General features: G+C 42.5%; 1 protein-coding gene across 3 annotated transcripts in view; it reads left to right on the forward strand.

Annotated features, from left to right (window-relative positions):
• Positions 1–21148, forward strand: part of LOC150077618 (uncharacterized) — a 60211-nt gene that overhangs the window by 9104 nt on the left and 29959 nt on the right. For all 3 annotated transcript variants that reach the window (XM_090386578.1, XM_090386579.1, XM_090386577.1), the window contains exon 2: positions 15058–15117. The gene's annotated coding sequence lies outside the window, so the exon portion shown is untranslated. The remainder of the gene's footprint in view (positions 1–15057; positions 15118–21148) is intronic.

Here is a 21148-nt window from a genome sequence, read left to right on the forward strand (position 1 = left end):
TAAAATATGGAAATATACGTTTTATGTAATTTTTCTTTTATTAGTTATTTCATGTTAAACCCCTAGCATTGTCGCTGTTGTGGGTATTATTGCATCAGGCAATCATGTAACCAATCACTGCCTGCAATAAAGATATTTAATTAAACAACATGGGGACAACAGGAATGACCGCGATAAGGTAAAATAAAAATTTGAAAGTTCAATTTACTTTTTCCAGCAGTCGGGTTCTTTTGTGGGGATTACGGTTGGGTAGGACAATCCTATTTCTTGATGAGGTCGGGTTTCCTAAAGCCCAGTGGCTCGTGCTTGGCCGAACAAGGTCCTAAAACTGTTTCCTTAAATCTGTATTTGCAAGTAACAGTTTCTGAGAACTTCCTTTCTGTAGGATTTGCAATTGCAGAGCTTTTCAGGATTGATATTGAAATTGTTGAATATTATTATCAGTTTATTCGACAAACACCTCTGTACAGAAATTATCTAGGAGGGTGGCTCATGCATACATCCAGCTAGAAAATAAATAAATAAATAAATAAAATAAAACATAGAAAATAAATAAATAAATAAATACAGAGGAAAAATTAGACAGAAACAGAAATCATACCTTCATAGGAATATTAGAAAACATTATACATACACAGAAAAATGACATCGTCATTTACACTATCAATTGATTCAGATTGTCATTCTCTGAACAAATGGAATACCCTCAGTCCTAAGAGACTTTTGGGAACATTATAAATTGTTCATTTAAGATTTTTATGAGTTCGAGGGCACTTGAAGTCTTTCTTGAATTACGTTCTTCATCATATTTGTAGTTTCGTGTACAGATCCGCTGCAATGAGCTTCCTGTAAGTTTTCTCGTGGCAGTACCTGTCAGGTTCTATTTTGAGGTCTCTAAACAGCCCCAGAGTATTGGCAGGAAACATCCGCTTTAATCCTCCGCGTTATTAAGAGCGCTTCAGAGAATATGAGGGTTGTGGAGGCGGGCTCCAGGGCGGGGCCTTACTACAAGATTTTCAATTTGAGGGGCATCTAAACTCCCAGTGAGAAGTTGTGCCAGAGTGCAGGTGTTGCGTATTGTGATCATCTGAATCCACGGAGCTGTGTTCAAGTGGGTATACAGTATGGATTTCGAAATTGAGAAGGGCTTCCCGGCAATCCTATTCAACCACCGGGGCAACCAGTATTCCACGATGAGAGACTTCCTAATATAGGTATTTGGAGCAGAGGACCAAATTGTCGAAGCATACAAGGATACAGGAAAGATACATCTTTGGATATATTGGGTCAGTAGCTGTTGGTTTCGAATCCCAGTTATTTCCTGTCAGCCCATATGGCAACAAAAGTTTTTTTTGTTCTCGTGTTCTGAAAGTGCCTTTGGAAGGTAAGGCCCTCGTCCCACGTTACTCCTAGGTCGGTGTATGAGTTGACCTTCTTAATCTGATTACGTAAAACCGATTTTGCGTAGGTGTGTCTCCAGTTCATACAGCTTAGCGTTGGCATGGAAATTGACGTCGGACACCTGAGATCCTTCTTTAGAAACAACAAAATATTTTTTATATCATCGGCGTAGGAAATAAAATTCTGATTCCGCGCCAGAAAAGACTCCAGAGCGGCAGCGAACAGCAAAACTGATAAGACACCTCCCTGAGGGATGCTCCAAGTGAGGGTGTATTCTGCACGGAATTCTTGGTGTTGTGCAATGAGGAGGTGCCTTGGCTTCAAAATGGCCTTGATGATCTGTAATAGTTTGCCCTCAATGCGGAAATAAACTTTCAATATGTTTTCAAGCTCAGGTAACGACACTTTATCGAAAGCTGCCTTTATGTCAAGGAATACGATGTCAATTTGGGCTTTTTCATTTAATGCGTGCTGCATTCTGAAGTCTCCAAAAGCCGACCGGGCTAGCCGGGTGGGTAAAGTGCTTGCCTGGCAACCCAAAGTCGCGGGTTCGATTCCCGCCTCGGGCTTGGATCAAAGTATTGCAAAAACCTTGGGAGGTGCATTATGGCCACAGAAGCCGATGCGTCAACAACTACCAAAAAAAAAAAAAAAGTCTCCAAAAGATTAGTAGTAGTGAATCTTCTCGGTATGGAGGTGGGGGTGTCCTGTGCGCGAAACACTGTTGGGTTAAAGCAGGAAGGATAACTTTTTCAAAAAGCTTTAAAAGAGAACGACTGATGGATATAGGTCGAAAGTCTGAAGAGGCCTTAGGGGTCTTCTTTTTTGGCACCGGGCGCACAAAGTAGTGATTCCATCTCTGGGGGAGGACTCCATCTCTCAGGATGTTTTGGAAAATGTGCAACAGCCCATCAACAATATAGGCACTGCATATTTTTAAAATAAAGATAGGAAACCCGTCGGGGCCGATCGTAGATTTGGTAGGCAAGGAATTGATGAGATCTTCTCTAGAAGCAGTGACTGTGGATAAAGCATTCTCACAAACGCCTCCTCTCGCTAAAATATGTTGTGCCATATTCTCCAGCTGATATCCTTGGACATTGTTTGCTTTACCTTCAACTGGCAGCCTTTCAAAGCATTCCTTAGCCCAGTGTCCGAATGTGGTTTCTTCCATTTCAAATTTAGCGGCCTTTTTGCTCGAATGTCGAAGCTTTCTAATAACCTATTCGTAGCGTGAATGTCGTTTCTTTTTCAAGAAAATGGCTCTTTTTTTCTTGTAGTCAGTGAAATCTTCATTCAATCCTGATTTTTTGCATCTCCTATAAGCCTTTTGTTTGGCCACAAACGCCTGTTTTAAATACTCGTTGAACCACGGTTTAGTTTTGTCAGTGACCCTTACCTCTTTTGAGGAACCCAGGTCAGCAATAAATAGGAGCTCTTTCTCAATCAAGTTGGCATCTTCTTCCACCGGTTTATTGTACTGAGCATTCCAGTTGTAGGTCTTGAGATGTTGTAAAATAATCTCAGGTCTAATGAACTTAAGAGAGTATATCTTTTTGGTTTGACGAGTTTGCTCATCGATGCGTTGCTCACCTGCACTATTGGATAGGGAAATGTCACAACATATTGGGTTGTGATCTGGATGGTGTTTGCTGGAAAGAATATTCCGAGGCTATCCAACTGCGTAAATGCCGCTTTCAGTTGCGTTTCCTTACCTGCAACTCGTCTCGGTTTTTCGCCAGGTGTTATTATCCACTCTCGGGCTTTCGGTGCATCCAGCCGTCCCGTTCAAAGCTGAGCGAGGGTCATTATGTTTCTTGACGTGATTATTTGTCTTCAGGGTGTGACCTCTAAATTGGAGTATAGTATAGCTTTTCAGATGGCAGTGGGGATTAGCTAAAATTCTGTTCAGCCATCTCAAGGGCCAGTATTCGAGTCCTAGAAAGGCTTTGATACTGCATTCGGGAGCTGAAGACCAGATTTGTGCCGCGTATAGGGGGAATATTATTATGTCTAAGGTGGCACCCAGGCTTCCATCTGTCTCCACCTGCTAAACTGACTTTGTGCAGAACCTCTGCAAAACAGACCTGTAGGGCAGGTCTCTTCACTACCAGGGAGCAGCTGGCACTTGCACAGCCGCTCCCTGGTTGCGAAGAGACCCTAATGGACGCCCATATTCACTTGGTGCTGGGCCTGGTCTTCTATTTTAAGTGCCTCATGCACAAAAATCCCGCACCCACCGGAAGTAGTGCTATACCGGTGGGTGCTAGCAATCCCGCTCCCAGGCTGCCCACACATGAGAGCCAGCAAAAAAAATAAAATAATAATAATAATAAATAAATAAAATACATATATACACACACATAATATAAACAAACTAAAAAAAAAAAACACAAATAATCAAAATGTATATAATCAAATCTTAATTAGTAATCATTAGATTATTGCAATGTCTTCTCCGTTGAAACACAGTTACACAGAACTCTTGCAGTGCTTGAAATTTATCCTGATTAGCAATAAGGTCACTTTCACAGCCTCTAACTAAATTGCCAATCTTCACTTTTAGCCTTTCTCTATGTTCAACATACAAACTACAATCATATAATAAATGAGTCCAAGTCTCAGGTTGACCGCAAGTGCATACAGGAGAGCTGACTAAACCAAAGTAATGTAGCTTAAAATTCAATGAGCCATGGCCAGTTAAAATAAACGATGTTACCATAGAAGGAAAAAACCATTTGTTGTTACTATCATAAGTAAATTTAACTGTTGGAATAAACAATCTAGTCACCTCCCCAGTTGCACTAAGATCCCATCTCTGTTGCCACATACCAATCAACTGTGTTAGAACATTTTTCTTAGCTTTAGCTATCTCTATAGTTACATCAGATGTAATATTCATGAAAGAAACCACTATGTCTTTTTTAAGTAATAACAAAGGGCCCGATACACAATGTACAAGTCTAGAGGCAAATGCCCGGCCAAAACCTGCATGGCAGTCGTTGAGACTGTTCTGCACAAATTAGAAATAACATAAAGCATTGAGCGCTGAATCGATAACAATTTCTGTTTAAATTTAACGTTAGTAACTCTGAAGTATCACACTGATGCTCCGTACGCAGCTATGGGTAAGAAGACTGCCTTGTAGTATAAATTTAAAACCTTCCTTTTCAACCCCCAATCTGACCGTGTTAATCGAATTATTGCTGCACTAAATTTTTTAATTTTTTCGTGTAAGTAATTTAAATGTGGGAAAAACGATAATCTATCATCAATTCTTATACCTAGGTATTTCACCTCAGATACTAGGGGAATCTGCCTCCCCTTAATTAAAGCTTTTGGCGGTCGCGCATAATTTAGTTTCCCCTTAAGAAGCATCGTAACAGTTTTAGTTGTTACACTAGACTTTCTAATACCTGGGCCACTCTTATTTCAAGCACAGCCCTGGATTTACCAGTAACACATAAAACCAAATCATCTGCATAAGCAATCTTATGCAGATTTTCAACTGATTGTTCTAGCCATAAATTAAGTACTAAGTTCCAAAAAAGTGGGCCCAATACAGACCCCTGAGGACACCCTCTCGAAAGATTCCTATTAAACTGTAGATGCTTAGCTTTCACTATAATTTTCCTACAATACAAATAACTCTGTATCGTCCTATACAATAAGTCTGGACATTGCATACCCCTTAATGCAGAGAGAATACTGTCATGCCACATCATGTCAAAAACTCCAGTAAAATCTATAAAGATGGCTAACACATACTTATCCTCTGCCTGGTTGGTGAAATTCATGAGATCATTAATGGCATCCTCTGTAGAATGCCCTCTCTTGAAACCATACTGATAAGGCAGGGTCAAACCATTTTTCTCCATGACTTGGTTCAATCTTAAAAATAACAATCTTTCAAAAACTTTGCCAAGATTGGCCAATAACGAAATTGGTCTATACCCTCTTGGGTCATTTGGTTTTTTACCCGGCTTAACTAACAGCTTGATCAAACCAACTTTCCAGATCCCAAGAAAGGTCTGGAAAGTTGGAAATGATAATTTTCTTAGAAATGGCTCTCAATTCCTAGAGGGGAATAGGAGAAACACATCTGTTGATGTACTGCTTCATCAGACCGGGGTCTCTAATGCGGTGGGTGAGCTCCTGCCTGGTTGCCCAGAGCGCCGCGTATGTTTTGTTACGGATGTATGCAAAGTGCGGGCACTTCGCATACATCCTCCCACTTGGGCTCAAGTGGGAGGAAGGCCTGATCACTCGTTGATTTGATCATTTATTTATCCCTATTTTGTGTTACAACTGTTGGGAGATAACAGCAAGAAGGGCGGGAGGGAGGGAGAACACATAAGCCACAGGCTTTTTAGGGGGTGTTCCCTTTGAAAAAGATAACAATAAAAACAGATCTGAAATTACACAGGAGTTATTTAACAGGTACGTCATAAATAAATCGGACATGTTTCTACATTCCATTACAGAGATTTCGTAAACCAACCACACACGTCGCGTGGTACATTGCGAGTACTTTTACAATAACGAGTATGAAAGAAAAAAATTATGAAATAATTGCGTAGAGTGTTACAAGCTTTTTGACAGCTATTCCTTCAACTTGTTTACACAATTTCCAAACTGGTATGCATTGTGGAAAGTTCAGGAGTTGAGTGGAAGGTGATTTAGATCAGACATCCCTGGTGATGTGTTCAGTTAGGAGCTTCTTGAACTTGCTTAGTGAAATGGCATTTTTGATGTTTTCAGGAAGATTATTCCAGGTTTCTGCGCATCTGTATTTTATATTTTTCTGGCCTATGGCTTTTCTGAAAAGCGGAACCTTCAGGTTCGCTTCATTTCTTAAATTATATCTTATTCCTTCTTCTTCTATTGTTATAAAAAAGGATCTGAAGAGAGGAGGAAAGTTTGGTGTTTTCAAAGCATTGTAGACAAAGACCGCTTCAGCTTTTTGTATCAGTTGGTAGATGCTTGAGAGTCTCGCTTCCTTATATCTCCAAGTCACCGATGCATTCCAGGGAAGGCCCAAAATTGAACTAACACATCGATTTAGAATGGAGTTGATTCTCGCAAGGTTATCTTGACTGGTCGTACCCCATGAGATGATTCCATAGGTGAGGGGAGGTAAGGCTGTGTTAAGGAAAGGAATACTAGTCTGAGAAGGGAAGGAATACTAGTCTGAGAATGGAAGGAAGTACCCAGGCAGAGGCTCGGGCGAGTATTCCTGCTAGTGACGAAGCCTTCTTTCGTAAGGTGATCATTTGTTTATCCCAACTCAGCTTGTCATCTAGCCAGATTCCTAGAAACTTGGTATCATTCACCCTTTCCAGTTGTTTTCCTTTGGATGTTATTTCGAAATCAATATTCAATGGTTTATTTTTCGTCCTAAACACCATATATTTGGATTTTTCTGCGTTTAGTATCAGCTGATTCTTTTGAAGCCAACTATGCATTTCAGAGAGCAGGGCAGAGATCTTGCATTGAAGTTGGTTAGGGTCTTTATCAGTGATTAGAATGGAAATGCCATCGGCCAAGTCACACGTTGATATGTTTATCATATCAACGTGTGACTGCGCCTTTTGGACGAGGATGCCGTTCACAGATATTTCCATTTTGTTTTTTGATTTATTTTATTTGTTAAAGTAAATTGTTGCGTCTTTTTTTCGTTCAGCTGCAGCCCGATACAATCTTGAAGTTTTTATTTTAGTATTAGCCACTTGGGGGCGGTAGTCAGGTGATTTCTGATCTTCTGAGGCAATAAAACATTTTAATCATCGGCGTATGTGATGAAGTGCTTCTTGTTCTGGGCTAAGAAGGGTTCGAGGGCTATGGCAAAAAGTGTGGCAGACAAGACTCCGCCTTGCGGGACACCTCTTTAATAAATGGAGGGCATTTCCTGTAATGTGAAAGTAGTCCCGCAGAATGACTATGAGAGATGGGATGGATATCATAAGCGACTGCATCCTTAGTCCCCCCACACGAATAATAATTCGCTCTCTCTTTCCTTCCCTTAAAATCTGACGATCTGTTCGTAACATTCGTCGATTGTTGCTTCCGGCAAACCCACCCCAGTTGGTTCTGGCCCACCAAAAAATATTTCCCTGACAACGGAGTTTCCTAACAGAATTAAATCCTTCTGAACCAAAACACTTTGCACTTTGGTTATTCCCCTCTGGGGCCCCGAATCGGAAGTGCATCACCGGACCGGTCACGAAATACTCGAGTCTCCGACGAGCTCCCCCTTACATTTTACTCTTGGGAAAGCATTTTATTCAAGCGCTCGTTTCTTCGGCGACTCGAATTCTTCTTGTGATTTGGGATCGGAACACTCCTTAGGTCGGGAGCAAAGAAAAGAATCTCGAAGTGGGAGAGGTTTGTGTTGCCGACCAACTTATGCCGACATTAAATATTCACGAATGGTTACGAAATATATCGTAACCATTACGTTTCCTTTATTACACGATCGATTTTTTTTTCCATCTTCTTCCAGCCGGAACGAGATACCATTTTCAGCGTGGCAGGATTAGGTTGGTCTCGACGGTTTACTCCTGCCCTCAGGTTTCTAAAGGGATTCGCGAAGTAACCACCCCACAAGGCTGGGGTAGGGTCATTTCGTGAACCCTACCCTCTCAGGTTCAAGTTTCCAAAGGTTTAACGACATTATTACCAAATTTTTATTACGCCGTTTAACCGCGCAACGTTAAATAAAAATTTATTAAGTTCTTGACCCACCGACCGGGTCACTTGACTGCTTCAGGGTATGCGCACCCTCGGTGGAACGAAAGTGTTAAAATTGCAAATATGAACTCTTCGTTTCGTTGTGTGCGGGCGAAAATCTTTTAACCCTATAAAAGCAAATAAGCGTCAAGAACAGAATGCAAAAACGATTGCTAACACCCCTCCCCCCCACGTTGCTTTTGGTTGCATTACCACGGGTGTGCAGGCATTTCAACAAACCACTGTTATTTAACGCTTACGGCCATATTTAAAGGTTTTCTTTAAAGTAGTGGCTCTTTTTACTCTTAGCATCGAAGCATTATTCATTCCTCGTTATCCTCCACCCCCCTTCCACACGACACGCGTGCCAGTATAAGCTCCCGCAGCTCACTCCCGTACTGAAACATACGGTGCGTACATGCGTTCTCAATATAGGGAGCCGATGCTTTTTCTGATGGAGAAAGAGACCACACCCTCTCACTCCGGGACGAGTGAATGTCCCTCTAAGAACTTTTGGCAATTAAAAACAGTTTAAGTGACCACGCGATATCACTCAATGCTTTTGAAGATGGGGTTTTTATTCCCAGGAACGGACAATTGACAGACACACAACCGAAAGAAAACCCGCAGAGCGCCCAACAGACAGATGAAATCGCGAGCAAAGATTCTGATAAACGAACAACTCGGAGAATTAAAACATTTCTTGGGGAAGGCCGCATCTCCACTAGTGAGCGACGGGCCATCGCAGTCTCCACGCAATTTGCCGAAGAGATTCCGCTTTACGACGTCCAAGCTCGGCTCAAAGACCTCTTTCCGGTAGAGTCCAGTTCGGGCAGGAGGACCAAACTCGACTCCACCGGCAACAGGCAGCCATTTCCAAAAATATGCGCCGTTCGCTACTATTCTTTATTATTATTATTTATTATTATCATCAATTTATTTCTCTTATGAGAACACCCGGTTACAGCCACAGGCTAGAGGGTGAACATACATATACAACTATGTTACAAAATATACAAATATGTTACAGTTATGAAATACATGAAATACATAATATCTGATTTATAATTATCTGGAATATAGAATATTTCAGTTATTAATTACTTACTACCGTAAACTGGTAAGAACTTAATACCATGACAATTGAAGCATACCTTTTGCTTGAACAGACACAAGTGATAGTTTCACCGTATTTACACAAACACAAATATTTACAGCCAAACAACGTACAGCATTTGTAACCACAGGAATGACTGCGATACAGTAAAAAAAAAAAAAAAAAAAAAAATTGAAAGTTCAAATTTCCAGCAGTCGTCTTCTTCTGTGGGATTAGAGTTGTGTAGGTATGACAATCCTGACATCTATTTCTTGATGAGGTCGGGTTTCCTAAATCCCAGTGGCTTGTGTCTGGCCGAACAAGGTGCTGGAACTGTATCCTTAATTACATCTGTATTTGCAAGTAAGAGTTTCTGAGAACTTCCTTTCTGTAGGATTTGCAATTGCAGAGCTTTTCAGGATTGATATTTAGGTTGTTGAATAGCTGGATGGTGTTTGCTGGAAAGAATCTTCCGAGGCTATCTAACTGCGTAAATGCCGATTTCAGTTGTGGTTTCTTTTCTGCAACTCTTCTTGGTTTTTCGCCGGGTATTTTTATCCACTCTCGGGCTTTCGGTGCGTCCAGTCGTCCCGTTAAAAGCTGAGCGAGGGTCATTATGTTCCTTGACGTTATTGTTTGTCTCCAGGGTGTGACCTCTAAATTGGAGTATAGTATAGCTCTTGAGATGGTAAAAGGTTTAGCTGAAATTCTGTTCAGTCATCTCAAGAGCCAGTATTCGAGTCCTAGAAAGGCTTTGATACTGCATTCGGGAGCTGAAGACCAGATTTGTGCCGCGTATAGGGGAATAGGAGTAACACATCTGTTGATGTATTGCTTCATCAGACCGGGGTCTCTAATACCGGTGAGCTCCTGCCTGGTTGCCCAAAGCGCCGCGTATGTTTTGTTACGGATGTATGCGAAGTGCGGGCGGAAGGTCAGGCCTTCGTCCCACTTGAGACCAAGATCAATGTGTGACTGTGCCTTTTGGACGAGGATGCCGTTCACAAATATTGCCATTTTGTTTGGCTTTATTTTATTTGTGAAAGTCATTTGTGCCGTCTTTTTTTCGTTCAACTGCAGCCCGATACAATCTAGATACTCTTGAAGTTCTTTTATTCTAGTATTAGCCACTTGGTTGTGGTAGTCAGCTGATTTCTGATCTCCTGAGGTAATAAAAAATTTTATATCATCGGCGTATGTGATGAAGTGCTTCTTGTTCTGGGCTAAGAAGGGTTCGAGGGCTATGGCAAAAAGTGTGGCAGACAATACTCCGCCTTGCGGGACACCTTTATCAACCTCATACGTTGCGCACATGTTTTCGTTTGTCACCGCAATTTGTCTGCGCCAAAGAGTGCTCTTTAATAAATGGAGGGCATTTCCTGTAATGTGGAAGTAGTCCCGCAAAATGACTATGAGAGCTGGGATGGATATGTTATCATACGCGGATGCCACATCTAAATAGACTACGTCCACCTGCTGCTTACTGTTTAGTGCTTGCTGGATCCTTAGCAGTGTCCCCATGAGGTTGGTGATGGTCGATCTCTGCGGAAGTACTGAGTGCAGGTATTCTGGCCTGTGCTTAAAGCAATGCTCGATGATGGTGTGCAGGATTGTTTTTTCAAAGATTTTTTGCAATGAGCATCCGATAGCGATTGGTCTGAAGTCTTTTGCAGATTTTGGGTTTTTTATTTTGAGGATAGGTTTTACAAAATAGCTTTTCCACAGCTTCGGGAAGTTCTCCTCCATCAAAATTCTCTGGAATATGTGTAGTAGTACATCGATGATGTAACAGCTACAGATTTTGATCATAAATAGTGGGAAATTATCTGGCCCAATTGTTGCTTTATTTGGGAGGCTGTTGATTGCACTTTTTAAGTTGTCTCTGCTAATACTGATTTCCTTTAGATGTCCATTGTTAGTGACAATCCGATTACTATTGATAGATTCCTTAAACCCCTTGATTACATCTTGTATCCTGTTATTGTTTGCTTCGCTGTCAATTTGGTTTTCCTTGAGGGGTGTTCCGAAAGTGGCTTCGGTCCATTCCTTAAAGGATGTCTCAGTCATTTTATGCGCGAGGTTTTTTTTGCTGACAATTCTTTTGCCTTTTTTTAGTTTTGCTTTAGCCATATCTATGTGTGCCCGTTTCTTCTCCTTCATGAACCGTGCTCTTTCATGTTTGTACCGGGTGTGGTCCTCTGGATGTCTAGTTCTTTTCCATTTCCTGAACAATTTTTGAAGATTGCTTTCAACTGTGAGTTGAACCAGGGCTTTGCCCTGTCTGATAATTTAATTTCCTTAGATGCTCCTTCTTCAGCCATATGCATGAGTGATTGTGAGAGCGCTGATAAGGCATCATCAGTGCCCAAAAGGTATAGGTTTTGCCAATTATATGCCATCAGATGTTTCAGAATGACGTCACTTTTAATATATTTTGATGAGAAAAGTATCTTTGTATCGCTTTTTGGATGCGGACCAGTTTGGCGGATGTCCCGGATTCTTCTTAAAGTGGCTTCACACGTGAGCGGTTGGTGATCCGAAGTGAATTTCATGTAGCTATTCCTCAACTTTATATCTGGGGTATTGTAGTATATGAGATCTAGGCACTGAGTTCCTCTTGTTGCTGGTGTTTTCAATTGGATCATGTTTAAAGCATTCATTGTATCGTCCAACTCGCTTTTTGCCTCCCGATGTTTTGGTAGTGGCATATTGAGGTCCCCCATTATGATTGTGTCTGTGTTCGTGCTCAGATTTGAGGTGAGCCACGTAAGAAGCTCGGCTCTGTTTTCTTTAGTGTGTTCCGGTGGTAGGTATATTACGCCTAATTGCAATCTCCTCGTTTCCTTGCCAAGAGTGGCAGTGATAGCCTCGAAATTCTTCGATTGCGCCTCGAGTTCTTTGACTACAGAAAATCCTTTCTTGAAAAGAATCATTACACCGCCTCCTCTTTTACCCTCTCTTCCATTTGCGATGCAGTTGTAACCGGAGGGGTGTACAACGGCGTCCAGGTGTCTATTATTATGGAGCCATGTTTCAACTAAGCATACGCAGTCATTCTCCGAGTTGAGTAGTAAGGTTTGTAGTGCGTGTAGCTTATTCGATATACTTCTTACGTTTTGCAAGAAGATAATGATCCGGTTCGAGTCTTTTGCGAGAGAAAAATTGACTGTTGATTGCTATTGGGCTCTTCGTAGGTTCGCGGTGCTGTTCCTAATTGTGGGCCTCCCAGCCCTTTCTCTATATGTCTTCACCAGCGTTCCTAATGGCCAGATGTTTCTGTCCAAGAGCCGTCCTTCACTATTTAGTGGGCAGGAGAGTATGAAAGAGGAATATGCAGGATGTCGTGTGCGTATTTGCTTGACCTCTACATCCATCCCCAATCCTCTGTCGCACATTTCTTTAATAAGATTTGGACCTGTCTGCGGATTGAGTCTTGAAATAAATATCTTTCCTCTGGTTTGTACAGAGGATATGTTAAATCTGTCGGCAAGCCTCTGACTGTGTCCCGCAACACGATTAGTTGTGGTCTCGGTTCTATTGTGCTCATCATTGATTTGATTCGTTTTTTGAACCCTATAGTCCGCGAGATTGTTCTCAAACATGGATTGATTTGCGCGAGAGGGTATCGATGGGGCAGATTCACTCGTCTTGTTCTGTTGCGGTGCCTTCTGTCTAATGGTCGCAATCTGCGCAAAGGTAGGTTGTCTAGTAAACCCAGCATTTATTTCAGTCGTCAATGTGCTCTGGGGGTTGTCATTGGTTGATAGGGAGAGGGGACTAGCATTTGCGAGGTCTATTCTTGTTTCTGGCCTAGTCGTGTGGTCTTTCTCAGTGGAGATTTCAGATCTTGACACTCTTAGACGCAGTAGTGACTCGCCTCCCTCATTTTTAAAGTTATTATTCCTATCATTTCTTGCTTTTCCCTTAGTATCCCTCTGTAATTTGGATGTCTGCGTATGCTGATCTGTTCGTGCCTTATCCGCCTCCTTATATTGGGCCCTATTTTCTTGTTTTTTCATAGCTAGTACAGCAGTGTCGATTTTTCTATCCGTTAGTTGTAACTGCGCTAATAGTGTGTTCAATTTTTCCTCTAATAACTTTTGACTTCTGCTGATTTTAATGTTTTGCTCCCTTAGTTCATTGTTCTCCTCTTGGATCTCACGTAGGGCCCTGTACATCGGAGAGAGGAGCTCTGTTAAGTAATATTCGTGATTACTTGTGTAGGGTTCCGAGCCGCAGTGTTGTTTTTTCTCAGTTCCATTGCAATGAGGGCTTTCTGCAACACGCTGTACAACGAAGTTTGACATTTTTTCAGTGTCTTGGGTTCTGCTAAGAAGTCTCCGATGTTCGCAGTCATCTGGACATGCGTCGCACCCTAGTATTTCCGTTATCGAGTCACCTATGACATTAATTGGTTCTTCGGGTATCCCAGAGCAGATACCTTGAGAGGAGTCCGTAGGCTCGCGTTCGCTGCAGGCGTCATCGCCCGACTCGCCTTCGCTAGACTCTTCTTTAGATGGCTTATTTACCCGTTCACCCCCATCGTTCCCTTTCTTGGATTTACAAGTTAGACAAAGAAATTTCTTCTTCCTAGCTCGATTAAGTCGAGCTATGTCCACCGAGGAGCAACATCTTCCAATAACCGCCTTGCATCCGCTGCATTTAATAGCGCATTTGCTCACTTTTTGGCAAAATTGATTACATATTTGATCAGTTGCTTCTGATCCCTGTTTTTCCATATTTTGTAATCCAGACATGTGTTTCCCTTTAGCTTTTAAGGTCGCTCTTTCCCTAAGGGCAAAAGAAGTATAGTGAGCTACTGTAACTTTACTAAAGCCTTTCTGCCCACCTATTAAGGGGAAGTACAGCGGGAGGTATGACCTTGTAGTGATTTCGAAAGACTACCCTCGGTAAGCGGACACGTTGCGTTTATACGAACTAGAAAATGTCCGATCAGGTATTCGCAGATTTAATCTTTAGAAATCATATTTACCTGCATGCTTTCGTCTTCTGTTCATACTTGTTTCAAAAGCTGGAGAAGAGAGCTACCCACTGATATCAATTACAACTAGTTTAACACTTTTAATCCATACTAAATTAAGGTAAAAAGCGGAGCACATAATTCCTCAGTTAGTCAAATTCCGCCACCTAGCGGATTCGCGTGCAGTGGTAATTATGCACGCGAATGGTAATTACCACTACTCCCTCCCCAGAGGTAGACGTGATAAACGAAACGAATGCAATTGCGGAGAAATGCAATTAAAAGATTGCGGTAAACGAGAAAAAAGGCGCCTCCACCGAAACGCTTGAATCGTGCCCTTCTACCGGCGTCTCCGCCCTCACAGTGAGGCGCCACTGTCAAAACTTGGTGATGGCGCCTTACTGCAAGGGTGGAGACAGCGGAAAAGCGAAAGGAATGAACTCCGGCTTAATTTGACCAGAAAGAAACGCTACGAAGTGGGTTCAATCGAAGCATCCTTTAATCAGAAAGTACCGGACATTGTTTTTTTAAAAATAAAATAAAATAAAAAGTGTTGACGTACTTGGAAGGTTTGAGGATGTCGTCGAAAATGCAGTCCAACATTTGTCCAAAAAGCCAGGCGAAGTCAACTGGTTGAAAACGCAAAGCGAAAGGTGAAACGCGCAAAAAAGTCATTGTTAACTCGCAACGAAGTGCACATCTGGAGAGTAGACAACAACTCCCCCTGCCGGTTAAAGTAACAGTTACACGTGCACATTGTAATCTCGTAATAGCGACTGTACCGACGGCATCCTCAAACCGAATCTCTGCAATCTGAAACTGAAACGAAATTCTTTTTCTTTTTCTTTAGATCTGTGGGCATTCCACTTCTCAAAACCCGACTTCAGGAGGCTTCTTCGGCTCCTCAAAGGTATGTACGCACGTAATTAACGGCGTCTTAGTGGTAACCGCGCTTCTCTTCCCAATTTCTCTTTCTCTCTTCTCAATTTTCAGGCTGTCCGTAATCCCCAAATGAGAGATCCGACAGCAAACCGAATCTAAATCAAATTCCTGACGCGCGTTTAAAAGGAAAAACCCTTTTAAAACGCGCGTGCGAAAACCGCTGTAATTTACATTTAAAAAGCCGCATTGGGTGGATCAGTAAATTGTCGCAGTTCACTCTCCACCCAGTGCACAGTTCGCGCGATTATTTTAAATGAGAGAAATAATTCAAATTTAAATAATCGAGTGAACGCACTTCACTCGATTACTTCAATTTATTAAACGAAATTTCTTTTATGGTTTGTTTCATTGAGACACACTGAGTGGCCACTTTGTTCAGGTACACCCGAGTGACAAGTAAAGTGTAAAGCGTATTCGTCTCAAACGCCACAGGGGGTTTCCCCCCACCTCCGCGTGTCATGTGAAATGTACCCGAGTGACAGCGAGGGTCCCTTCCCCAATCCACTTAACTCTTACAGCAGCCAGGATTCGTCACGACACGGATTCACTTCGGGTGTTCAAAGCGCGCCACAGAGGTGTTGGTCCGTGATCCCTCGATTGCTTCTCACTCGTTGTCGATTCGATGATTGAGGATCTGTACCCTGAAGGGCTCGTTCCAATTCATCCCACACGCGCCCAATTGAATTGTGATGTGCGAGTGCGTAGTAGCTGACTTCATCTGATGCTCCTGGAACGGTTCTCTACAATTCCTGTCTTCTGCACGGAGCATTAGAAGACCCCACGAATACACTTCGTCCGTAAAGCGATGCGCCTGGTCGAAAGAAAACGTCGAGATAATTTACGACATCTAAGTGTCGCTCCACAGAGATCAAGGTGGGACTGTTTTCGTGGTCCAATGTGCACCATGAAACCCTTTCCCGCATCATAACATCGCTACGCCTGCTTTAACACCTGGCAAGATTAGACGATAAACTCGGGTCATTTTTATCATATTTCGGGTCTCCTGTTGGCGTGAAACAGCCGGAAACGGATTCATTGGACTAGGAAACGTTTCTCCAATCCTCTAGTAACGCGTCCAGTAATGGAAACCGGTTGTCGGAGGCGATGCTCCGTTCCCTAAAACGTACCAAGAGTTGTGCGTTCTGTTCCCTTCACTTACCAATATTGGTTTTCATTTATTTTTTATTTTTTTTATGTGAATCCCAAACACGAGAGGTTAGTACCGTGCTTGGGTTGGAGGTTGAGAAGACGAAAGAAGATATTTGTTGACATTGGACTTGAACTTCTGTAGATTGTAATTTTCAGGAAATACGTATGAAGGAAGGTTGTTCCAGAAAACGGCAGTTGAATGAATAAATGAGTAAGATGAAATGTTGGTTCTGTGGGTTTGAAGTTGGACAGTAAATGGATGTTGGCTGGTGGCGGCACGTGTTCGGACTGTTTTGAAAGAGAGAGCGGGAATTATGGAAGCCAATTTACAAGAACAGTGCCCATGGAACTATCTGCACAAGAGGCATGCAGCAGAAACAGTACATCTATGAGACAGCGAGTGCAGAGACTCTGTTAGATATTATGTTTTGTTACGGATTGACGGGGCCTTACTACCAGATTTTCAATTTGAGAGCATCTAAACTCCCAGTGAGAAGTTGTGCCAGAGTGCAGATGTTTCGTATTTTGACCATCTGAATCCACGGAGCTGAGTTCAAGTTTGCGTACAGTATGGATTTCGAAATTGTGAAGGGCTTCCCGACAATCCTATTCAATCACCGGAGCAACCAATATTCCTCGATGAGAAATTTCCTGATATAAGTATTTGGGGCAGAGGACCAAATTGCCGAAGCATACAAGGATACAGGAACGATACATCTTTGGATATATTGGGTCACTAGTTGCCGGTTTCGAATCCCAGTTATTTCCTGTCTGACAGCCCATATGGCAGCAGGAGTTTTTGTTCTCGTGTTCTGAAAGTGCCTTTGGAAGGTAAGGCCCTCGTCCCAAGTCACTCCTAGGTCGGTGTATGAGTTGACTTTCTTAATCTGTTCTCCATTAATACATAATTTGATTTGATGTTTTATCTTCTTATTAGTTATTGATGACTTTTCTGATTTTAGCCATAAACCGATTTCGTGTAGGTATGTCTCCACTTCATAGATCTGAGCAAGTGTCATCATATTCTTTGTAGTGATCGTTTGTCTCCAGGATGTGACCTCTAAATTGGAGTATAGTACAGCTCTTGAGATGTAAAAGGCTTAGCTGAAATTCTGTTCAGCCATCTCAAGAGCCAGTATTCGAGTCCTAGAAAGGCTTTGATTCCCGTAATCGCGGTACAAATCTGTTAGAGAATAGAATAGAATAGAATAGAATCTTTAATTGCAACACGAAATACATACAGAGTCACAGCATGGGGGTGCCAGGGGTTTACAAAATATATTTAAAAAAGAGATACACACATGAGAAAAAACATATAAGTTATATCAGATTATTGGAAGGCAACAAAGCCCAGTTTTACATTTTCAGTTCGACGAGGATTCCCTTTCTCTATTTTTTATTGATGACCACTTCTTGGAGGTCCCCGTCGATGGCTTGCGCCAAGGGCAGCATTTGCTTTGGTAGGAATCTGCCGGTTACGGTTTGCTAGCAACTGTGCCGAAGACCGGAGATAAGGGGGAATAATGCGCCAAGAGCAGTGATCCCAGAAGTTCGGCTCTGTAATTTTACCGGTGGCCATCTTGATGGTGAACAGCAGCCTTCTTTCTCCGATGTAGGACCGGAGCCTGAGTAGGTGAAGGGCTTCTGCTAACTGCGTTGATCTGAGAGCTGGGGGAAGGTGGAGTTTGCTGTTGGCCCATTTTAGAAGCCAGAATTCGGCAGAGAATATTCTTTTGATGTTGGATTCGGCGGCCGAGGCCCATATCTCTGAAGCATACAGTATTGTCGGGTAAAGGATTGATACGATGTATCTTTTTACCAGTTGTGGGTCGGTGGTGTGGAGCAGCTGTTGTTTGGTGACCCAGCGTAGTGAATTCAGCCTCGACTGTATGAGGTTTACGTGATCGTTGAAATTTAGTTTCCAGTCGAAAACGAGCTCCAGATCTTTGTGCGTTTGAACACTTGGAACTGAGGAACCATTAAGCACAGGCTCCAACGTTGTTGGGTTGCCTTTTAGAGAAAAAAATTATTCGTGCCTATTTTAGGGGGTTGATTTGGAGGTTAAAAGTATTGACTTTGTAATCACTTTGCTAGTGATTTGCTGAGTGGTTTCGGCTGCCGAGTTGGATGGCGATATCCTAGTGAGGAGGTTAACATCGTCAGCATATGTGATCCAATTGCACTTGTTGGTCACAAACGGCACCATGACTGCTGAGAAGAAAACGCCAGACATGACCCCACCCCTTGAGGCACACCGGCAGTTCTGTGACGCGTGAAGGTCTTTGTTCCAATCTTTAAAACAAGGGTTCTAGGAACCAGAGAACATCGCCGCGAAAACAGATTAGGTATATAGATGGCATCAAATGCGGAATGGAAGTCAAGATATATAACTGACAATTCCTGTCTTTGTTCAAAGGCTTCTAAGATGTGCAGAGTGGTTGTTGCAAGGTTAGTTATAGTTGACCTTACTGATATCCCATAGTGTATTTGCTGAGGACTGTCACAGAGAATTTGATGGGCGACAGACGATAGCAGTGCTTTCTCCGGACTTTTTAGCAATACAGAGGCGCAAGCGATGGGCCTATGTTGGCTTGGGAGTGTCGATTGTTGGTGCTTAGTCAGGGGCCGGACAGAGTACCTGTTCCACTGGAGTGGAAAGAAATGAACTTCGAGGCATCTGTTGTATAGGTTGAGGAGTCAATCGATGATGAAGACACTTAAACATTTGATTATGAACTGGGGGATGCAATCGTCACCGGTGGTTGCTCTGAGAGGGAGAGTATTAATGGCCTGCGTCAGTTGTTGCTTGAAAATTCTGATCGTAGCGAGACTATCAGTGGGATGAGCGAGGTTGAAGAGTGGCAGGTCAGGTAGAGCTGGAGGTTGATTAGAAAATCTGGCAACGTAGTTGAGCCAGTCAACTGGGCGATTTTTCTGGAAGAACTAGCCTTTGTTCTGTAGAATGGTTTTTCCCTTTTTAGGGTTCTTTCGAGGTGCTTTTTAATTGCAGCTGATTTCTTTCTGTTGAATTCGGCCCTGGCTTTGGAGAATGAAATGCAGTCTTGGACATCGCCGGAAGCTTTCCACTTGGCGTGTAGTAATTGTTTGTAGTGGAAACTTTGGTTGAGCTGGGGAGTCCACCACGCTCTGGAGCGCGAAGTGATGGTGACTGTCTTGGTAGCGGTGTGAAGGGTATTGGTTCATTTGGTCATTAGATCGATTAATAGTGAACAAACAGCCTGATCCTCGTTCTGACAAGCCAAATGGCGACGCTTCCTATCAGGCCTACTTGATGTCGGCTACAGTCAATTTTGAATACAGCGTATTGTTGACTCCTAGTTTGTGTACAGTTGGCCACAGATTCAGCTCTTCGTATATAACCTGTTTGACTAGTTCAGGGGTTGTGCATGTATCCGGTCGAGATACGAAAAGGCTGGTTATACTGTTTCTGGTAATGTCTTGAGTCCTGAAAGCTCGTAGCTTGGAGTTTATTGCTGTGCCGTCCTTTACAGCGTTTCTCTGAGTGCGGGTTTCTTGTCTGGTATCGCTGTTTAGTGAAGCTGCTACAGATTGGGCAGTCTGTTATCGTGCTTGTCATTCGTCTGAGTTTGAATTGTGTCGAATGAGCTCGCTTGGACGTCGACGTGGCTTGATGAGGGATATGCAGCCACGTTGGGGTGATGGTGTTGTATCAGCAAATTTGCACGTCGTGCTTTCCAGTGTGTGAGAGTTGGCTTGCAGGCTGGCATTGATTTGGTGACTTGTTAGGCAACTAGTTATTTTCCCTATGAGATCTTCCACTGTTTCGTTGATTTTGCTGTCTCGCTCCTGACCACTCGGCTACGTCAGGCTTAAATATTCCATGTCCGTCTGCGCGGCTGCAGACGTACGATAAAGAACTTCTCAGAGTTGAAGTGTACCATCGATGCCTACAACCGCAGTCCCATACCCTGGGTGTCCAACCTGAGTACCAAGAAAAAAAGAAAAAAATTCCAAATTTGGACCAAAAAAGAAAAACTTTCAGTAAGACCTTTCTTCCCTGCAACTCTCTAACAAATAAATCTCTTCTGCGATTAAAAAGCTTTCGCAGGAAATTGTTGAAAAGCATTAAAATTAGTGTGATTAGAAATAAAGTTAACGAAAGCAAAGTCCATATTTGCAGGTATTTCTGGAAAAAAAGTTGAATTCTAAAAGCCATTGTACAAATTGCATCCAAGCAGCGATGCGTCCAAGTTCCTTCTCTACCACACGTTATTATTTTATTTTCTAACCGTGATTGATACAATTTCGCTTTCAGTGATGCGTGGCCAGTTAAAATAAAAGAAGTTGCCATGTTGGGGGTAGGGGGGGAGAGAAACAGTTATTTGTTATCACAAATGTGACATTTGGAATAGTTTCGAGTTCCAATAAGATGGAATGCATTTGCATTCCATCTTATTGCCAAATATTAACTATTCATTTAATTCAAATTTGTAGGGGGTTTTTTTTGAAATTTTACGGGTCAGACCTAATATGCTGGTAGCATTTCCCTTTTCCAAGTGACTTCCCCCTGTAAATTACATATAGGGAAGCACTCCAGCAATACTTGGGGGTGCATTTGTTGAGCCCGTTCTACATGTTGGCCTCATTGCAAGCAGCACAGTTTGTGGCACTCACTTTTGATATATTCGTTCTGTTTACTGCACATCAAAATTCTAGTCGGGTGGGAGGGCGTTCGTGGTTGAATGAACCCTTAAAACCTTCGTTTTTTATTTTTCTTTCTGATATTTTAATCGGTTGCCCCCAGGTCATCGAATCTTAACGCAAAATTAGCTTCCTTTTCTAACACGGTTCTGGACTCACCTGCAATA

Source organism: Mastigoproctus giganteus, chromosome 12, assembly GCF_048544385.1.
Source record: "Mastigoproctus giganteus isolate SK-2022 chromosome 12, ASM4854438v1, whole genome shotgun sequence".
Classification (NCBI taxonomy): domain Eukaryota; kingdom Metazoa; phylum Arthropoda; class Arachnida; order Uropygi; family Thelyphonidae; genus Mastigoproctus; species Mastigoproctus giganteus.